The sequence below is a fragment of the Monodelphis domestica genome, chromosome 7, assembly GCF_027887165.1.
Source record: "Monodelphis domestica isolate mMonDom1 chromosome 7, mMonDom1.pri, whole genome shotgun sequence".
NCBI lineage: Eukaryota > Metazoa > Chordata > Mammalia > Didelphimorphia > Didelphidae > Monodelphis > Monodelphis domestica.
Genome location: NC_077233.1, coordinates 183,767,723 through 183,773,957, shown reverse-complemented (window position 1 = coordinate 183,773,957; position 6,235 = coordinate 183,767,723).

Genomic DNA, 6,235 nt, shown 5'->3' with positions numbered 1-6,235 from the left:
GGATTTCTACACTCTTGGTGATTAGATCTAAAAATGGGCAGATCTTCCTACTCAACTTTTAAGTAGGGTGTTTACACTTTTGGTGATTAAATCCAAAAATAGGCAGGGGTTACAATTTAATCTTCACAATCAGGGGAGAGTTAAATTTAATCTTCACAAGTTCAACAGAATATATATTTAATAGCCCAAATACAGTAACAGAAAGTGACATAGTGTAACAGAACATTATAGATTAAATTAATATGTAAACTTAAAAACAAAATTAAATCTTAAGACAAGCAATTAGCAAATATAATATATGTGACAGGATACAAGCACTGAATTCAAGAGTCCTTTTCTCTAACTCTGATAGCTGTGTTACAAAGACTTTTTCACTATTTGGAGGGGAACAAACTTAAACAGTTAACATCAATAAGGCAAACGGAGTCTGAAAAGGCTTAAAATTCACCTCCAGACTCTTTAAAGTTCCTTCCCTTCCCAAGTATCATCATCTATTTAGATTCCTTTGGTCACACTTCTGGGGTTCCCCATACCTACAAGGAGCATAGTGTGGACAAACCCCATATTGGATGTGTTGCAGAGACTGAGCAGGCCAAAATGGCAAAGGAGTGTAGGGTGATGAATCGTCCCTCTGAATCTTGATATTACTCAAGCTCTTAACTGCAAGGTATCCAATCAGTACATCCTTGGTAGTAAGAAAAGACATCCTAAAGGGGTAAATGCACTGCTCTTTGATAGTGGTCCATGCTTGAAATTCTACTTCCTGTCTATAGGTGGTGCTAGCCTAGTATGTACTAGCTAGGAGTAAAGTTAAGAGGTTTGGAAGAGTAACCTTCCTTCCCCTCCCCCCATGGGTAAAAGTCAGTAGCCACATGACACTTCAGTCCCCACCCCCCACAGCCAGGAGCATGGAAACCCTCCTGGGTTAGCTAGGCTGGGGTTGGGATGGATAGCATGGAAAGGCTGCTCCATGCTGTATTCCCCTGCTAAAAAGCAGCTAACTCAAGTTTGAGACCCACATGGTTGTAGGGAGAGGTAGTCCAAAGGGATTTGGATCTTACCCTTTCCACGGGGAAAAAGAAGGTGCTTCCAAATAGCTCTCAGACCTTCCAGCAAACAGCAGCTGTAGCAAGGCCACAATGGGAGTGAAGGGATCTATGGTCTGCAGTAGCTGGTGGACAACAGAAATGGCAGGAGGCTTCTAAAGCTAATCTGTCCTTAAAAACTGCTCTACAACTTAGAGAGGAGCTAGAGTCCTATAACTCCAGACTTCTGGTCACCAACAATGTAAAATTTAAATTAATATCAAATAACTCCAAGTATTACATTTTACAAGGTTTATTAAAAATCACTTGAAGTAGAAGAAATAAAAGAACAAAAGTAAAAGCCTGAGTAAAACCTGCTTTTCCCAGCCAGATTGGGGGAAAAGAGAGAGAGGGCAAGAGCTACACAAAACTTTTATCTTCTCTACATTAGTATATAGGGTAGATACGTAACTGGGGATGCTGGGAAAGAGAGTCTCTGGGAAGCAAATTCTAAATTACACACAGTCTGATGCCCAGAACTAGGCTGCTACCACTCCCCCTCAGAGTTTTAGGGATAACCTGTCAAGGATAGGGGCTTAAACTTTTCCTCTAGAAGTGTGCAGAACCCAGTCCTAACATCAAATCCAAAGTTAGGAAGTAGTCTGAGAAAAGATATAAACCCAGAAGAAGAAAATGACTAAAATGTCTAGAAGAAAAACCTCAAAGAAATAAAACAGAAATTCAATTAGAATTCCTTGAAGAGATGAAGTAAGAGTTTAAAAAAAAAAGGTTAAAATATTTTTTATAAATGAAATGGGATCAATAGAGGAAAAAAATGGAAAAGAAATGACAGCTGTGGAAGAAAGAATTAGAGAGGAAATTAATAGCTTGGTACAAGAAATCTCATCTAGGAAATAGATTTCCTGAAAATTAGAATAAACCAAGTAGAAACTAATGACTTCATAAGGCAATAAGAAATACTAAAACAAAGTTAAAAGACTGGAAAGTGGGAGAAAATGCAAGATATATCATAACAAAAATAACTGACTTGGAAAAGAGATTGAGGTGGAAAAATTAGGAATCATTAGATTACTTGAAAAAAGGAGCCTAAACAACATATTTCAAGAAATCTCAAGAACTGCTCAGATCTCTTTGAATTAGAGAACAAGGGAAAAATAGGAAAGAAAGAAAATTCCCAAATGAAAATTTTGAGGTATAAGTAGTAAACATCCAGTTTTTAAATTAAAAAAAAATGCAAAAAGCTAGAAAGAAAGAATTCAGGTACTGAGAAATCACAGTCAGAATTATACATAATTTAGTAGCCACCTATATAAATGAACAGAGAGCTTGGAATATAATATTCCAGAAGAGAAAGAATATAGTTCTACCACCAAGGATAACTTACCTGTCAAAATTCAGTATAATCCTGCAGGAGAAAAATGGATTTTTTTTTAAGAAACAGAAAACTTCTGAGCATTCCTGATGAAAAGATCAAGGCTTCTAAGAAAGTTTGAAACTCAAAAACAGGAGTTAAGAGAACTAGGAAAAGGTAAACACAAATGATCAATGATAAAATACTAATGATAAACTGTTTACATTATAAAGTGGAGAGATAATACACATGTTCTCTATGAACTCTATCATCATTAGGAGTTTTAAGGGAGTCTAATTAGGCAGTAGGCTTGGGAGTAGTTTTGTTATATCTCAAGTATATGAAGGACAGAATAGAAAGAGTAGGAAAGAGAAATGCACCAAGGGGGAAGGGAAAGGAAAGTCAGGGAAAATATTTCATATAATGAAAGTCCACAAGTAGATATCTGTACAAACAAGGAGGAAGGGGTGGAGGAGGAGCAGCTGAATCTTGTAACTCTCATCAGAATTGGTTAAAGGAGAGAAAATACATATGTATAGTTGGGATACAAAAATGCATTTCACTCAATAGGAAAATGAGAAGAAAAAGAGAGAAGGAAAAAATAGAAGGAGGGTAGATTAATAACAAGATTAGTCCTAAGCAAAACAAACTCTAAGAATGCACACAATTATTGATAGCTTTTTTGGAAAATCTAAGGCACTACCCATAAACTGGGGAATGACAGAAAATTATGGCATATAAATGTCACAGAATATTATTGTGCTGTGGGAAATGATGAAGGGGATGATTTCAAAGAAATCTGGGAAGACTTTATGAACTGATGCAAAGAGGCAGAGTTGAGATGGAGGAAGCAATATGGTCTAACTTTCCACTGACTCTTTTCCATAATGATTTAGAAAATGTACAAGTCTCAATTCTGATCAGGACAGCCAAGAAAAACTCACAGTGAATGATTTTCCCATCCAGAAAAAAATGACTTGAAAACATCTATAAGGAAAACCTTAAAGGGAAAATAATGCAGCTTAGACAAAACCACATGATTTTCTAGAAGAATTAAAGCAAAAGTTTTTAAAAAAAGACCTAAAAATTACTTTAAAAACTAAATGAGAGTAGTAGAGGGAAAATTAGGAAAAGAAATGAGAACTAAGTATGAAAGATATGAAAAGAGAATTAACAGCTTAGAAAAAACTGCTACAAAATCTTACTGAAAGGGTAGCTAGATAGCATGGTGGATAGTGCTAGGCCTGGAGTTGGGAAGAATCTGTGTTCAAATTCAGTCTCAAAGATTTCCTAGTTGTGTGACCATGAGTAAGTAAAATTAACTGTCAGATTTATGGATCAGGGAGGAGTTCACGACTAAACAAGAATAGACTCACAGGAGGTAAAGTAGACAATTGTGATTATACAAAATTAAAAAGGTTTTGCATAAACAAAACCAATTCAGTTAAAATTAAAAGAGAAGCAGGAAATTAGGGGAGGGAAATCTTTGCAGCAAGTTTCTCTGATAAAGATCTTACTGGAAAACTACAGGGGAAATAAGCCAAATTTATAAAAGCCATTCCTCAACTGTTAAAAGGTCAAAGGATATAAACAATAAGTATTCTGAGGAAAGAAATCTAAGCTATGAAAAAAAAGTCCTAAATAACTAATATTGAGATGCAAAATAAAATGACTCTGAGTATATAATAGCTTCATACTCACCAGATTAGCTAAATTGACAACAAAATAGAAATGACAAATGTTGGCGAGATTGTAAGCAAATAGGTACTTTAATGCATTGTTGGTAGAGCTGTGAATTGGTACAGTCATTCTGGAAAGCAATTTCCAACTATGCCCAAAAAGCTATTAAATGGCCCATAACCTTTGATTCTGTCATATTGCTACTAAGTCTATACCCCAAAGATATCAAAGAAAAAGAAAATCTGCTCAGATGTAGAAAAATATGACAATTCTTTTTGTGGTGACAAAGATGGGTATCAGGGGATACTCATCAATTGGGGAATGACAGAACAAGTTATGGTATATAAATATAATGGGAAACTACTGTTTTGTAAGAAATGATCAAGAGAATGTTTTCAGAAATACTTGAGATTTATATGAACTGATGAAGTGAAATGAGCAGAACCAGGAGAGCAATTTAATCAGTAACAACAGTAATGTAAAGATGATCAACCATGAGACTTAGTAACTGAGAAAAACAATGACTGAGTGTAATTCCAAAGAACTCAATGAAGATACATGTTATCTACCTCCAGATAGTGAAGTAATAGACTCAGAGTATAGAAAAGCATCTTTTGTTTATTTAGGGGTGACTAGAAGACATGACTAATATGGGACTATGTTTATATGGTTACATATTTTTTAATAGTCTTGTTTTCCTTGTCTTCCCAATGGGTAGAAAGGAGAGGAAGGAGAGAACATGAAACTGAAAGTAAAATAAAATTGAATTTAAAAAGTAAAAAGTAAAGGATTAAGAACTTTGATCAGCTTAATAACCCACCTGGATCACAAGAGACTAATGATGAATCATGCTATCTATTTACTGCTGGAGGGGTAAAGAACTCAGCACACAGTATGAAACATATTTTTTTTGGACACGGCCAACATAGAAATTGTTTTTGCTTGACTCTTTATCTTTGTAACAGTTTTGTTTTAGCTTCGTTCTTAGTAGAGGGTAGCAGGAGGGAGAGAAGGTAGAATTCTGCTCATTGAAAAAGTAAAATATATTTTGATCCTTGAGGTAAAAAAAAAATTAACAAGTCATTTAGACCTCAGTGTGAAGGAAATTTAAAATTATATTTCTCTCTGAAGGACACTTTCACTCTGAGTTCCATCTCTCACTGCAGAATGAAAAGATTGTGCTTTGTTTCAGGAATTTTAGTAATTATTGAATGAGTTGAGAGAGGGTTTGGGGAAAGGGAATACCTGGCACCCCTGAATTCCTATCCTGGAATACTATAGAAAACCCCTTACACTAGGAGGCATCGAGGTAGCACAGTGGGTAGAGTACTGAGTCTTGAGTCAAAAACACCTGAATTCAATGACCTCAGATACTTACTGGGTGACCATGAAAGTGTCACTTGGCCTCTTTTTGTCTGTTTCCTCAACTGTAAAATGTGGACAATAACAGCACCTACCACGTAAAGGTTGTTGTAAAGATCAAATAAGACAATGGGAAGTCCTGGGTTTAAGTCTGGCCTCAGACACCACTTTCTAGCTGTATGACCCTGAGCAAGTCACTTAACCCCCATTGTCTAGCCCTTATTGATCTGCCTTGGAACCAATTTACAGTATTGATTATAAGACATAAGGTAAGGGTTTAAAAAAAAGATCAAATGAGATAATATTTCCAAAGTTGTTAGCACAGTGTCTCACACATAATAGGTACTATATAAAAACTTATTCTCTTCCCCCTTCTTTCCTTTCTGCTAGGAACCCAAAGGTCTGGGTTCTAGTTCTAGTTCTTCCATTAACTAACTATAACCTTGGGATGCTAGGTATAGAGCTAGAAGGAACCATCTACTCCAACCTTCTCCTTTTCATAAGGGGAAGCTGAGAGCCAGAAGTATGAAGTGATGAGTTCCGTTTAGTTTACACAGAATATTATGAAACAAAAAACTGCATATTTTTCACTGAAGCAAAGAAAAGCAAATGATGGAACTGAAAGATGAAGAGGTCACTTCCTCTCTCTGGGCCTGTTTTTTTACCTGTAAAATGAGAGTTAATAGGATCTTGGCACTGATACTTCAGAGACCCAGCAAATCTGATCAGTGAAAGACTTCTGGACTGATAGACACTAGCATGTCTAGATTGTTCCTACTCTACAAGCACACCCTGG